Raw genomic sequence first — 16,630 nt, 5'->3', positions numbered from 1 at the left:
CTTTTGCAAACAAGTGGAATAGCAATCATTCTTACATAATAAGCCACAAATGTCTCAGTTAGAATTTATCACACTCTGGGAGCAATGACACATTAGTGAAAATGATCCCTGACATCTTGGCTGAGATGCTGTTACAAGCTACTCATTTTATATCCCCATAATAAACTCGACTTCTGTTTTGGAACACGTTGAGAATCCAGCCATGAGAGGTTACTCTGGCAGTGAAGCAAAACCACATTTAAAGGCTCGTGACCGTGCTAATGAGGCCTTCCATGCTCCATCTTCACTCGCTGAGCCAAGCCTATTCCACTTCCTGATGACTCTCCCAGTACTTGACCGGCAGATGTGGGAGGCCTCGTATCTGGGATGAACACAAGGCCTTAACATGTTTTCCAGACCTGTGCTTTCTTATGACCTTGACGTTGAACAAAATCCGCTCAAGACAAGTGTGGAATCTTTTGGCAAGGCTCTACTTAAGACTCCCCTTTGTTGGTGAGAATCCAAGATCTCTGAGCAAAAGGCCAGCATCTTTGTGTGACCCGGAGAATGATGAAGACGATGGAGGGCGGGTTGGCGAGGAAGGAGTCGGAAATATCAAGGGATGGGGAGAGGCTACAAGCAATAGAGCGTGGGCAATAAACAAATATAAGGAATATTTGAGAACAAAGACAGAGGGAGGAGTTACAACACTAAAAGGGACACGTGGAGTTTCATCAAGTTTAACAAGAAAATCTTTGTTCCACCTGTCAGCCTTAAAGCCCACTCCACCAAAGCGATTGCATGCACATGTTGCATATTTACTGTAAGGGAATCCTTCAAAACAACCACTCCATTCCATATGAGCCACAAATCACTGGCGGCGCTAATCTTCCCGGGGAGGACAGCAATATCACTTGGAATCTGATTACATAAAACAAACGCTAGATTTTACATAAATATCACTGGCTCAAATGACTCAGTTTGTTTTTTATTGCCATGACTTTTTGCTCTCTAGTAACTCTTATTTTCACTGCTTTGAAATGGTATGTCAGAATTTGCACAGTGGGCATAGTAAATGTTTGCTAGTAGGTTTCCCCGGTGCTTAGCTTGCCACGAAGCTTTTCTTTTTATATGCAGGTGTAACGTGAGGGTTCGTTGGTGGTTAATGGAACACTCCGAGAAAGCAGGATGGTGACGGATTTCTCGCGGAGCAACGCTGTTTATTCGTCACACACACAACTACAGCAACAACACTTCCTGTCAACTTATCAGCTGACTAGCCACTAACCAATCAGGAGCTAGCAAACTTTAGGTAAATGCAAGTGAATGAGAACAGCAGATTCAACACGTCAATTTAGCTACTTGTGTATATATATATATATATATATATATATATATATATATATATATATATTGTCCAGAAATTTCTGTAAAATAAAATCCTTCAAAGGAAACCTGATTCACCGATCTCCAGTCTGATTCTGAAAATACGAACACGCGGAAAACATAAGGATCATTTTACAACAATATATATTTATATATATATTTAAACAAAGTAATTTAAATCATACTCATTTCTGAACCTTACACAGGCAACAAATAAGTACCGTGGTGCCTTTTTAAAAAAAAATTTTTAGATACCAGCCATTGTTTGGCTTGTTTTTTCCCAAAAGTTTGAAATACGCACAGTAGTTTATCCTACAGTGAACAATTTGTGAAAGAAAAAGGGGCTTCAAGAGTTTTAAAGCCAATCCCTGTTAAAGTTTACTGACAAATTACAAGTAAAACTAAGAGAACATCTACATTGCTTTGCTTAGAAGTCTACCTAGCTTAATGCAAACAATGCAAAATGCTACAGATGGGCTAACAACTAACAACATCGGTCTCGCAGTGTAAAAAACATTTAATTAATGGCTATTTGAATACAAACGGTACAATCACACATGTACACATTATATAACAATATTCATAGGCATATATTATTAATCATCTCCATGTCTGTATTATATGTTCACCCCAAAGAGGGGTCCTCTGGCCAGGGCAGAACACCACACCAATGCAGTTGTGTGATGACAAAGAAATTACAAAAAAAATCATTTAACATGCCAGACATGAAATAATTCTTTTGTTGGCCAAAATAACCCAAATCACCTCCTTTAACCAAAATGAGAGTTTTTTCTACAGGTTTACAGCATTAAACACATTCATTGTAATTGTGGTCATTTTTGACCCCACTCATGCAAGAGTGTAGGCATTTGTTGGTCATGCATCTAAGAGTTAATAATGTCATTGTTTTATGTTTTGACAGTGCTATCTGTCTTGTTAAAAACACATTGCCTTAGTGTATTTATTTATTTTTTTGTGTAAGGGCGAGGACTTCACATTTTTTGATAGGAACAAAAATTTAACTAAGCTCCAGGGAAGACTACTAATCCCAAGCCTCCTTCTTTCCACCTTTGGGCCAAATCGCACTCTTGGCAACACGTCATTTTTCCATGACGCGGTTCTGACATCTGATGCCAGGAGCATCAGAATTAGGTTTGCTATGCGTCAGACATTAGGGTATGCCTACATGGTTTTGGTTGAATATTACCTACTGCATTGAGCAATTCAATGCACTGAGCAGTTAACATGAATTATCCCCACTGTATAGAGCCATCGGGGAGATAAAACACAATATATTTACATTATTAAGAATTTGGTGTACACACACTTAAAAGTCTTGTACAATAACAAATCAAGTTTAGTGCTCAGCAATGCTCCTTAAACGAAGTCAGTTTAATGCTCTATGAAACATGCAGTTGAATTATATAGTAAATTGTTAGTGTTTATATGGGGAGGAGAAAAACTCAGCAAAAGACTAAGCAAAATCTTTTGCTTTGCATGGCTAACATCCAATTGTTTATATTGTTTTATTGTTCATCACTATGTTTTTCCCTCTTCACTTGGTTCCCCAAAACAAAAGTATTGCAGTTATTAAAGTCTGTTAACATCTCCACGGATGTGAAATTCATCTCGACACTGGCACGGACCAGGAAAAAATGGTGTCTCTGTTAATGCCATGGTGACACGTCATGTTTTGTTAGCACAGAGGTTACTGATCGGAGTTGTGTACACAAATTTTACCACTCAATAAATTCATTTGTCAATGTTTAATATTGTTTATAAATAATACAGAGGAGCTTTGTTAATGTTAAACACATACATTCTTTGGCTCACCTCCATTAGTTTCAATGTCAGCCAAGTGTGCGCGTGTGGAGATACTTTGAAGACACAGATTAAAACATTTTAGAGCATTGCAAATTATGCTCGACAAATTGGAATGAACTCACAAACTGATTACTTGAGTCACCTTTGAAATGACGTTTTCCAGAATAACAACATTTCTGCATTGAAGCCATTTGGAGTCGTTTGAGTGTTGTGCAGATGAAACTGTCACTCCATGCATCTATCTATGCCACTTCTGTTGTATTTTGTTTTGTGTTTAATACTGTTCAGTGCAGCTGCCATTCACGTTTGCATCGTGTAAATGCTTTAAGCATTCACACAATTCATTTATTATTTTTTTTTTCAATATTCCATATTTTATTGCATATTTTATTTTCAATGGCAAAATTAATTCAACATTGCATTCAGCAAATTAAATGATAGCTTTCAGTATTTTACTGCATTATTAAATACAACTACTGTACATACCATGTCATGGAAGTCAACAATAGTCCATTGGTTAAAGCAAATGACTATTGTGTGAGAAACCAAGGTTTAATGAAGTAAATCATTTGAAACCCCCACACCACCCCCCACCCAATTTATCTGATTAATTTTTTCAGTTTTTTTAATAATAATAATAATTTTTCCTCCTGTCTTTCCTCCTATTTTTTCTACCCCGTTAAAAAAAATTAGGACAGAAAAACATATTCAGTAAAACAGAAAAAGATATTCAGAAAAACAGAAAAAAATGCAATATTCTTCCGTAATTTTTTATTAACAAACCCCCCCCCCAAAAAAAAAATCTGGTGTACGGCAGTAGACCACCTTACACGTGTGAGTTTTCCTCACTCTGCCTCCTGAAGACATAAGCAGGCCATTTTCTATCCTGTGTGGTCTTCACATCGTTCTGTCATCTCTTCCCGCCTGCGTCCTCGTAATCTCCCCCACCCCCCAACTGCCCCTCCCTGCATCTTGCTCCCCCTCCGGCTGATGCCAACCACCTGTCCGCGTGGGACCTCCCAGGCCCGCACTCCGTCTGTTAGCGGCATGCCATGTTCACCGTGTGAGCGGATCTACGGCCAAAAGACATAAAGCTCCCAGTATGACCTGCGGCTAATGCACAGATGGTTTCATATTTACTGATGCGAGTGCAGGCGTCACCTTGGATACATCCGACAACTATGGCTTCCTCTACAAAACTCGTGAATCCAAGGGGAAGCATAAATCACTTCCTTCCTTCAGTAAACGACTCCTCGTTACTAATTTGCAGTTGCGTGGGAGTCCAATTATGACTCATCGTCTCACGTCGTGTGGATTCCAGATTGACATAATCCGAATAAGTGCATAATAAGCGGCCTCGCATGTCGACTTGAGGCTAAGGCGTGTGCATGTGTTTGATGCGTATCCAACGCAAACATACGTATGCTCACGTAGCCTACACGTTTGTCAGACTTGGACTACAGCCCTTCTGAATCCTTTTTTTTCTGACAATCTGACAAATGCTACCAACAAGAAGATTTATTTTACATTTTTAACCCTGGAGAACCCACGGGGTCAAATTTGGCCCCTATAAATTCTGCTACTCAAATAACAAAGATATAAATAACAATTATCGTCATTATGTGCTTTAATGTGAACTATTTCAGTTTCAATGAGCTCTTAACGTTTTACCAGTTGGCTGAATGAGGAATTTCAAACTAAATGTACCTTTTTAGACTCAATTTTTGAGCCAAATGGAAAGATACAAAACCCTGGAGAACCCACGGGGTCAAATTTGGCCCCTATAAATTCTGCTACTCAGATAACAAAGACCTTTTTTTGTTTTTACAAATTTAACTTCAAAAGTCCAGAGTGCCACTTCTGACCCCTGCCATGGGGCCATCTAGTGGATGAATATTGCACTTACATGAGCCAGAGTGGTGGTGACAAGATGGCTGGCAAACATGCTGTTTTGTTGAGCTGGAAATCAATCCAAACAAAACCATCTTCTCAGCAAACCATCAGATGGTAAAATTGTTTTTTTTTTGTTAATCTAAAAGGGTTAAAATTGAAAAAACATATATTTTGATGTTCAGTGAACTTATAGCAGTCATTTAATGTATAATTCATAATTTTCCAAAGAAGAAAAGGGTTCTTGGGTTCTCCAGGGTTAAAAATGACAAATAAAGTACCTTCACCTTTGATATTGTTGTTTTGTTTCAGGCGTAAATGTAACCCAAAAAATCTTGCACTCTAGCAGCAGCGAGTTTGTTTCATGTTCCAACAAGCAACAGATGATACGGTATGAACGAAAGGCTATGTCAACACAACTTCTGAAAAAAAAAAACAATTGGGAGCATAACTGCGCCACTAAACCAACACATTAAGACCACAAGGTTATTATTTGAGTTGGAACAACAGCATGCTAATTTCCACATTGACACTATACAACCATGCTGCATACATGAAGCACATGTGAACACATGGAAATACTGTACAAACATGTACAAGCAGGCAAATGTATCTCTTTTGACGTAGCGCCTGTCAAAGCTGTCACTTCTGCTGAATGCAAACATTCACTGATATTACCGGTTTCCGACAAACACACAAGCTTATATTAATGCAGACTCCAAACAGTGCAGGTTGAAGAGCAGGTTTATATGGGATCATTCTGTACTCTTTTGTGTTTCAGGTGCTCATTAAGCACTTAATATCATGGTTGCATTGGGATTTTCAATTTACAATTTGGGCTTGGAATATTTGTTTTGTCCTTGTAGCTTGTTTATAGATTTGGTCTTGCCTGTGTATTTTTTCTTTGCAAACCAATCAGCACCTTCCATCCCTTCAGGTTCCTCTCAGCTGTACCTCATGAGCCGCATTTCCACCGCAGGACGTTCGGGTATGGAGAGGGGGGTAGGGATTTTTGCAAGAACCATCCTCTCAGACGACCCATTTCACGACGTCACGGGTTTCGATCGGCACGTAAACGCCGTGCGACGAGGAAAAATAAAAACTTAAGATGGTTGCTGTTTTTCTCTGCTTTTTATTTTATGTACTTGGCGTGGATGGATGGTTTGAGTGAGAGGAGACGAACGTTTACGTTTGGATGAAGAATTTGAAAAGGCCGACTCGCAAGTCACGAGTTCCGATCGACACGTAATCGCCTTGCGACGGCGTGACGTCACCCGAGCAGGGCGCCGCAAAAATCAGAACATTGAGGAAAGAGAAAAACTTTTTTCTATGTACTTGGCGTGGATGGATGGTTTGAGTGAGAGGAGACGGCGTTTAGATGAAGAATTTGAAAAGGCTAACAGTAGAGTGGAACGAAAATAGGCAAAGGATTATTAAGAGAATTGTTTTGGTGGAAGAGACTTAAGCCGAGAACGCATCATCGTCGCGCATGAAGTTAAGATCATTTTTAGCCAATCAGCACGAAAGCTCAATCGGGAGTTTATCAGTCCGGCCGAGTACCTACCCTCGAGTAGGACCTCCGCTCATCCCTGTAAGTTCCTGTAAATGTGGCCCGGTTGGGAAGGCTCCTACCCCAAAGTTCTTGCGGTGGAAACACGGCTATTGTGTCAATTAATCGGAGTGTATTTAAGCTCTCCTGCTTTTGCTTTGGGCTTTATCGGTTCATTGTGTGTGTTAGTTTCGAGACAGATGGTTTTTGTAGCTGCACTATCCCCAGCTTGTTCTGTTTTTGTTTGTTTGCACGCTTTCTTGGTTCCAACACGACATCTGCATCGCCACAAATGTGTTTGGAATCACTCCCGATCTACTATATAGTCATCATAATGAGTTTGCCATTTTATATTGTTGTACTGTTTGAATGTAAAGTGAGTATAGGTTATCCCCTATATAGTGTCATCAATTAATATAATAAATGCTTTATCTCTTTGACTGCCAAAAACGTTAAATAACGTTTAGTAAAATCCTAGGGAGGAGTGCCAAAGACGTTAAAAGACGTTTGTTTCAAAACAGAGGTGAAACTAACCATTTTCTATTGTTGATTACTGAAAAACGGAATAAGGTAGAAACAAACTCTTTTTTTCTGATGAAAGATGAGAGTCCAATCTTTCATTTGGTAGTATGTGTGTTCCCATAGTCCAAACGCAACATTTTCTGTGGACCTTGAAAGATCAGTCAAAATGCTTAAATCGGCTGGCACCCACGGCATCCCTTTTCTGAAAACGTCTGGCAGTCAAAGAGTTATTTAATTAGTCATTATTTACTCTGGAAGGCCCACCGGCTGTAAGCAGCAATAAGCACAAACAAGGAGGAAAGAGCGCATAAAAGACAACGTTTGGGATCATTTCACACGTAATCAAAGAAGCTCAAGTGCAATGTGTCTCTTACGAAGCATAACTGGTTTAAGCTACATAACGGCACGCCTACGGTCAATTAAGCATTGTTAGCTAATTCAATATACAGATCATAAAACTGCTAGTTAGAACAATGCTAATCCCTCCGTCTTCGTGTCTCCGTCACTTTTGCTTTACTGAACAAAGGTGAAAAAAAGAAAACAAGCACATGTGACCTACCTGTCCCTAACAACCAGTCGATGCTATACTGTAATGCTCACGTTATTCAACAGGCCAGGCCCCGCCTTTCAAAGCCATTAACATGCAGTCACAGTCACACCTACTGTACTGTAGAACAGTAGGATGGCTACCACAAGTGGAAAAAAATAAATAAAATACCTGCCCCTCACATTCATATAGTATCACATCATATATATTGATTATTAATAATGAAATAAATATCGACTTGCTACTTTGTGGATTGTGCCTCGCCTATGTGGTCTGGAAACTAATCCCTGTGATAAATGAGAGATTACCGTAATTGATGTGTGTATTCTATAGTCCACTATATAAGATTCCAATAGTGATTAGGAAGTAGGTAATGAGCGAATGATTTTGAACATTAACACCTATATTGCCAAGTTTAAACTATGGCCAGGTGGCATTTGCAGCCTAGCTTCCGTTTTTTATTGGCCCACAACAAATACTCAAATTAATATTTGGCACGGCCCGTATCACAACTTAATATTTTTTTTCCTTAAAAGGGGGACATGAAAAGTGGGTGATGAAAAAGGTGGAGGGTTGTTTTTCTAACAATATGCAAAGACACAAAGAAACTGACAACTAATTGACAATTAAAATAGTAACAACATTTCTCTTCAAGGAGAATAAAGCTAATAAGCAAAAATTGTTTCCTCCACTTTCTGCTCCTTGACAAGGTCACAATTTTTTTTCTTTTCACTTCTTAGCAGGAAGCTGTTTTTTGTTTTGTTTTTTAAATAACAACAACAAAAATAGAAAAAATTAAATACTTGAAAGATTGTTTTTGACATATTTTTTTAAAAAAAATAAATTTAAATAAGAAAAAATCCAAATGGGCCCTTACATTCTTCTATTTTTTTTTTACCCGGCCCTCGTAGGAAAATGTTTGGACACCCCTGTCTTATATAGTGTTCTAAATGTATTACACATGCAAAGTAGTGAACAACCACTGGTCACTAGAAAAGCAATAAATTCCGTAATGCTTTGTGCTAGAGGGGGAAAAAATGTCAGACAGACGTGCATATTTTCATAAAGTGCTTTGTTTTTATTTTGCAAAACACACTCACTAATCCTAGAACAATACTAAGTTATTATGTTTTAATATTTGTTCAAAATATATTTTGGAAAGGATGTTCATAAAGAAGGCAATGACAGAGACCTGACAGATCTCAGTTTTCCTCAACCAACAGCTATGGTAACCCTGAGGTCACACTCTGACCTTTCACCTCTCCGCTGAGCCCACACTGAACACCTCAGCTTGTTCACTTTACGCCAGATGTTCTGAGCCCACTTACAGAACGGTATCGAATAAACAAACAAAATAACAATATGAGACAATACCAAAAAAAAAGGCAAAAGGACCGCTCGCACAGAAAAAGCAAGCTTTCCCATCCTTATTCGCACCCAAGGACAAGCTCGAGTCTTTTGGGAGGATAAACAAACCACTATCAGCTCTGGATAAACTGCTTGAATGGGAACCAGCAGTTGTTAAAACAGGTGATATTGTCTTTTATGGAAAATGTCGAATGCTCCGTTAGCAGTTCACACCAATGTTTTAGTGGGTAATTTTGTTCTGTTTTTCCAATCAAAAAATGTGTTAGGAATGAGTATGAATTTCGGGGGTGATAAGGAGTCATCGTGGTAGGGGTAGGATGCTAAGTTGAAGATGTCGGATAGCTCTCCCTTGACCTCTGACTAACCCGTGCAACTGGAGGGCAGCACCAGAATACATGTGCTAGCCCGCTCGCATTGACATGTGGCACAATACAGTTCTGGTCACCAAAACTTGAGCCGTTAATTATGATCTCATTTTGCCAAACAAAAATACCACACTTTGATTTTCTGTGTCCCTTTTCAATGATTTTCAAAGTGTGATGCAATTATTACTGGTGGTGAAAAAAATCACTTATTTGTTCAAATTGTTACTGTGGCTTCATTTTTGTTAATCCAGTACAGAACCTTTACATTAGCATTTAATTTTTGTAAATGTTTTCAAACATTTATTCGTGTTTATTTTTATGTGCAATTCACTCTGATTGAATTATTTTTCCATCATTAAGCGCAGTGTTAATGTTGATACTGTGCATTAGCTAACAAAAGCATTGAGTACACTTTTAAGGACTGCCTCATTATTAAGGACCAGTTGGACCGTAATAATAACTACAGGAACAGAATTAGAATCAGAATAATCTTTATTGGCCAAGCACAGCCCTGGAGAAACCACGGGGTCAAATTTGGCCCCTATAAATTCTGCTACTCAAATAACAAAGACCTTTTTTTTTCTTTCTTTTTTTTACAAATTTAACTTCAAAAGTCCAGAGTGCCACTTCTGACCCCTGCATGGGGCCATCTAGTGGATGAATATTGCACTTACATGAGCCAGAGTGGTGGTGACAAGATGGCTGGCAACATGCTGTTTTTGTTGAGCTGGAAATCAATCCAAACAAAACCATCTTCTCAGCAAACCATCAGATGGTAAAATTGTGTTTTTTTTGTTAATCTATTTCAGATCATGTTGCAGAATGCCTAGGAGTATGTTTTATATATATATTTTGAAAAATTAGCAACTCTGAGCTAGTTCAAAAAACAAGTGTTAAAATTGAAAAAAACATATATTTTGGTGTTCAGTGAACTTATAGCAGTCATTTAATGTATAATTCTTCATTTTGCAAAGAAGAAAAGGTTTCTTGGGTTCTCCAGGGTTAAAAACACACAGGAAATCTGTCTCCAGCAGTTTGAGCCACTACTATTGGAGCAAACAAGCCACTATAACGAAATGAACAGTTAGGTAATTGCATACATATGCAGAAAGTCGTTAAGCAACGTAATCCTACCATTAGTGTGGTAGGACAGAACACTGACAGCAAGAGTCGTCATTTAATTTGAAGTGACCACAAGTGCAGGAATTATGACACGACAGCAATCGACTGTGACTTTTAAAATTGGTACCATGGTGGTATAAGAATTTATTTATTTATCTCCTGACGGCCTCACGACTCTGGCTGGAAGTGTTCGGTTTAGGTGAACGGTATGGGATTTTTTAATAGGTTTTAGGTGAACTAATGAATACACACACGCTCGCACGCACACACGCACATACACATTCAAAAAAAAAAAAGAAGAGCAATGATGATGACATGTCAAATCGATAAAAATACCGAATGAACAATACTGAGCATTCCAGAAAAAAATAAAAAATATTTATTGAGGTGGTAGTTTGTGTAAAAAGAAACACTGCTTTAAAAGTGTATTCTTGTGTTGTTTGTTCCATCCCCAAAATAAATTGTTTAGTAATGAATTGTTTGCAAAGGTTTTAACTGTCTTATCAAAACGCTCTTAAAAATCAGTTGGAATGCATTAACGTGCCTCAGACTGAATCGTTTCTTCAGAGAGCCTGAGGCAATTAACGCACGAGATGTTGTTTTGGTAGCCAGCGCGGCTGTTAAGGAAACAGTGAGTCGACTTGAAAGCAACAGGGTGCAAAAAATAACACCGCGGTTTAAGTTGTCAGCGCTCTTGAAAAATCACGCTGACACTTTAGCACACTGGAATGGTTTTACTTGAACGCATCCTGAAGTTTGTCAAACTGGGTTTAACTGTAAGGAGGAATTGTTAGGATAGTTGGAACATGTGACATAAATCATTAAAGGCTCACTTCACCACACAGGCCAAATTAATCACGAATGGTAGTTTTTTTTTTTTTTTTTTCTGTTTGAAAGCACCGGATCTTATTAGAAGACAATTAAAAAAGGGAAACGATTTCTGTCTGCTTTTTATAGCCATTTGATGTAAGGAAAAGTCACCAAACAAGACTTTGTGAATTGAAATTCCGCTGCCAACTGGCACTGTCCCAGATGTCAAAGTGTCTGGTGGCGTTGTTTGATCAAAAGGCCCCGTGACAACTGTTTATGGAGGCGTTGCACAGCGGGGCACGTTTACCATTTGCTCCACTACTTCATGCATGTAAAATTTCAGCAAAGATCACTGCTCTAAATTGGTACAAAGTTTTTTTTTACTTGACTACAAGCATGGCCATAGTGTTTTAGATTCCAGACACTGTCAAAAACGTAATTGCTACTTTTACCAAAACACATTTTTATGAACCTGAGATTTCAGTACAGTGTTTTAACAATAAAACAACAACTTTTTTTTCATTGGAGTTGACATTTCAGGGCTAATACAGCTACTTGTCTGTACCTTATTTATTTGGTGGAATTTGAAATTGTAGCCTTCAGAGGTGGCTTAAGTTTGGCTGTGGGCCTGAGGTGAAATAGCCAATAGTTAAACTCGCAGGTGTGTTATCACAGCTTGTCCCCTGCCCAGGTGTTCTGAAAACCACTCTAGACTTTTCACACCATTCCGTCCTCAACTCTTATTTTCGCTGTGCTTAAATCTGACTGAACAGGTTTGTTTGTATCCATTGTGGTCATGACCTCAAATCCTAGCTGGCTTTTGGAAAACAATAACGACAGCCATCCCGTTCTATATTGCGATTCACTGTGTTGCAGTTCATTTCTTTTAACGTCTACGGCAAAGTAGACATTGTTAACTCATTGAATATAGCCGACCACCACTAGTTGCCTCCACAGGTGCTTAGGATCGAGGGAATATGGACACGGATGCTTGTGTACTTTGTCACGTTACACAACAAATGTTAACAAAATACAGTAAACACGAGCACGTTCTTAGATGACCTGCTGATGACCTCAACTGATGCCATCACTAAACGCTAGAGTAGCTAACGTTCAGCCTCTTACCTTTCCTGTCATTTTGACCTAAAAACGCCTAGAAAACGTACACTCAATGTAAATTTGAAGCTGTTCTTGAACCATTTGGAGTATCAGCATAGTTTTATTTTTAAAGATAACAGTTTGGATTTTTCTCCCCAACAGTTAGAATCTGTTAAAGTGAGTTTGGATTTTTCTCCCCAACCGTTAGAATCTGTTAAAGTGCTACTGCCACTGAGCAATGGAACAAAAAAAATTAATAAATAAATAAGACAAATTATATGTTCGTCTTTTTTCAAAATGAATGTAGCATGGTGTGGTGAACTGGAAAACACAACAGGATCACAGTTTGACGTCTTCCCTAGATCCAATTCAAAATTTGACAATAATACTACAGAAAATGAGCATTTTACACAGGTTTTTCCAAAGGAAAGGTCCAGACGAAGCAGTTAACAGCCAGCCAATTCTATGTTAACATTTGCTGACTTTCATTCTACTTATTAGGCTAGGCCTGCCTTTTTAAAAACACGCATGCCCAACGTCACTGATACTATAGTATGGAATGAGACGAGCCCTAAAAAGTAATATCTGCAGTTCGTGTGATACATGTAATAAAAAAAATAAATAAATACTTAGGCAACAGCTTTGTGGATTGTTTTCATCTATTGTGGATAATGTCTGAAGTAAAAAAAAAAAAAAAAAAGTGCATTCACGTTTAAAGTGATCTTTTTAAAAGATAAGAAAAGTCCAACTTCCTGATTCATGGAGTGTGGCGATAGATTGTAAGATCTCGTTTTGTCTCTATACACTATCCTTCCACTCCCTCACATGCAAGCGTCAGGAAAAACTGTAATTCAGCTTCAAAGGAAACCTGAGCTGGTCATGAATAATCATAGACATCTTTGTCTGCACTGGAAAACTGTCCATCTGCCTTCCATTCACGCACCACTTTATGTTTGTGTTTACCGCAGTTGAGGTTGGAAGAACGGACCCGCAGTGATCATACAAACAGCTCAATAGACAAATATCGAGGAAAAATTAAGCTGTTCGACTTGCAATATACAAAATAGGATTTGAGGAGCCCAATGCATTTTCTAACATTAGTGAAATTATGCAAAAATGATCACAGAGATGCCAAGCGCAGTAGTGACAATTTAACTCATTCACTGCCATTGACGGCTATAGACGTCAAAAATTCATTTGAACTATTTCTATTAGTTGAACATTTTTTTCCCACTTTTGTTAACAAGAGTATGAAAACCTAGAAAGAAATTATTGTACATTTAGAACAGATATAAAATTTGTGATTAATCGTGAGTTAACTATTATCATTTGAAATCAACACTTTTGGCTGCTCTGCCATTTTCCATTCAAATGAGCAGAAATAATACATATTAACTCATTCACTGCCATTGACGGCTATAGACGTCACAAATTTATTTGAACTATTTCTATTAGTTGAACATTTTTTTCCCACTTTTGTTAACAAGAGTATGAAAACCTAGAAAGAAATTATTGTACATTTAGAACAGATATAAAATTTGTGATTAATTGTGAGTTAACTATTGAAGTCATGCAATTAATTACAATGAAAAAATGTAATCGCCTGACGCGATAAAAAAAAAGAGAAAAGATTATTAAAAATTAGGGGCGTCAGGCGATTAAAAATTTTAACTCACAATTAATCACAATTTGTATATCTGTTCTAAATGTACAATAAAAAAATTCTAGGTTTTCATACTCTTTAACAAAAGTGGATTTTATTTTTTAAACTAATAGAAATAGTTCAAATGAATTTTTGACGTCTATAGCCGTCAATGGCAGTGAATGAGTTAAAAGCAGTTTGTGAGCTTCGACATAAGATGACATCTGTCAGTCACTCGACAACCCGCTCTACCAAGTGAGCCACAGCCGGCAGGTTATTTCGAAAGGGTTTGAGCTCAGGGCTTGTGGGTTCTGCCACACAAAAAACATACAACCAACTTGACCTTCCCCAAACGGCTTCTACAAAGTTGGAAGTTGAAAAAGGATCAAGTGATGCAAATGCATGCCATCCATTTGCTTGCTCTAATGACAGTCAATGATCTGCGTTTGTGTGAAAACAACAAAATCTCTGGATGTGAACATCCAGTAAACTGGCTCATGGACAATGTGAGATGATGTCGTTTAGTGTGAAATCTACAACAACTAGTTTTCTCTCCTGCCACATCCGCTGTCAGCTCATTATGAAAAAAATAATAGTTTTTTTAATTAATTTTTTTTTAAAGTTCCATTGTTTCTCAAGAAACTTGGCTGACTTATGGCTGGATGTAAGTTTGGGTTACGTGTTCAATAATTATATGCAATATTACCGTATTATTATTGTATTAACACATAATATCAGCAACCAGACAATAATAATAATAATAATAAAAATAATAAGAATTATACGAATAAAAATAATAAAAATAATGCATTTCCACCTTGGTGAATCATTTTTTGTGATACAAGCCATTATTATTATATAAACTCAATGCATCTCACTTCACTATAAGCCGTTAGGTAAATAGTGAACAATTCATTTAAAAAAATGAGGCTTTAGGCTTTTTAATGCCACTCCTCGTCCCAGTCTTCACCCTGAACTGGTTTTAGAACCACTTAATTCACGGACATTTCAAAACAAGAGTAAGAGTTGGAGAAATACACGTACAGTGTAGACAGATAAGATTACAATACTTACAGGTGTAGCCTATATTCTGTATCATCTATGAAAAATGGTTCATATTACAACATCTTACAGAATCACAGTAATAGTAGTTGTTGTTTTTAATGACTGCCTGACTCTATTATGCTCTCTACCAACAGGGTTATAATAGTTTTTGATTTTTCATTATAGTAGATTAGTTTTTACATCCGGTTATGTATTTATTTATTGAAATGCTTTATTTTAGTTTATTTTTCAAGTAGTTTTAGTATTAGTTTTAGTTTTTTTTTTGCTTAATATATGACGTGCTTGTGATGTGCAAACAAAAGTAAAATAAATAAATAAAGATGTCTCAATAGATATTGGATAGTAAAGTGAACTAAAATTCCTAAGCGACTTTTTGAACTTACTACTTCTGTATAGCTGTACAGTAATACTGAAATAAATATTAACAATCAAACCTGAAAGCTCATGTATGAAATAAATTGGCAAAAAACAAATGGCATTGCCATCATAGTTATTGTAAGCCTCATTAACGTAAAATATAGTTGGTAAATATTCTTCTTCTTTTTTTTTTTTACACTCTCGTTTATATTTTATCATGTTTAACAAAAAGTTTTTCATTTCAATTTTAATATGTTATTTTGCTCATTTTCACTTATTATAATAACCGGTGGCCAATGTGGGAACACCAGAAAGAGCACCACAATGAAAATAAATGATGACGCACAAATATATGAATTCTTTACATTCTATGTAAATATCTTATTTTTTTATAAATATTGCTAAGCTTTTTTTTTGGGTGGTGGTGGTGGTGGTGGGGGGGGGGGGGGGTTATACACAAACACAAATATTTATTTTTGGGTTGCCCTGGAACAGATTAATGCCATTTCCATGAATTTCATTGGGGGAACTTGAACCTCAAGGTGCGACTGTGTATATTTAACAGGCCAAAAGTGGTCGGAGGAGTCTTTTGGTTTGTGATGACTGTTGGAAGATTTATAGTAAATTTGGATCCCTGGTGACATTCCTCCCCTGTCAAAGCCAAAAAGGAATTCCCTGGTAGGAGTGGCAGGCATGAGTTCTCTCTTCTCACACACTCACACACACACACACAAGCTTGTATACACGCAGATATGAGCACATACATCCACCATACCTGCCAAGGTATAAACAATGACTGCCAGCACAGGGTCTGCAGCTTGGCCCCACCCAGACAAGCTCATGGGGAACCTCAACAGCATATTTCAGATGAGACATTGGAGCTCATCCCAATCTACAAGCCCTTCAAGGGTTGTGTAACATGAGCAGCGGGACAGACAGATAGAACGAGAGGGGGCGAGACAGACAAACAGAGAAAGAAGGTAACCTGATGTTTCAGGGGTTTCCAGAACACTAAGCTGCTTCCAATTGAAGTTTGGAGAACCTCCTTTTCTCGCATTCCTCTCCGAACCCGTCTCCCGTTTGTCATTTTCCGCTGTTGGTGTTGT

General features: G+C 37.7%; 1 protein-coding gene across 1 annotated transcript in view; it reads right to left on the bottom strand.

Annotated features, from left to right (window-relative positions):
• Positions 1 to 16,630, bottom strand: part of ngfa (nerve growth factor a (beta polypeptide)) — a 28,336-nt gene that overhangs the window by 11,263 nt on the left and 443 nt on the right. The gene's annotated exons all lie outside the window — the stretch shown is intronic.

The sequence above is a fragment of the Vanacampus margaritifer genome, chromosome 1 (assembly GCF_051991255.1).
Source record: "Vanacampus margaritifer isolate UIUO_Vmar chromosome 1, RoL_Vmar_1.0, whole genome shotgun sequence".
Taxonomy (NCBI): Eukaryota; Metazoa; Chordata; class Actinopteri; order Syngnathiformes; family Syngnathidae; genus Vanacampus; species Vanacampus margaritifer.
The sequence above is the reverse complement of the archived record's forward strand: the minus strand, read 5'-3'. Positions and strand labels throughout refer to the sequence as shown.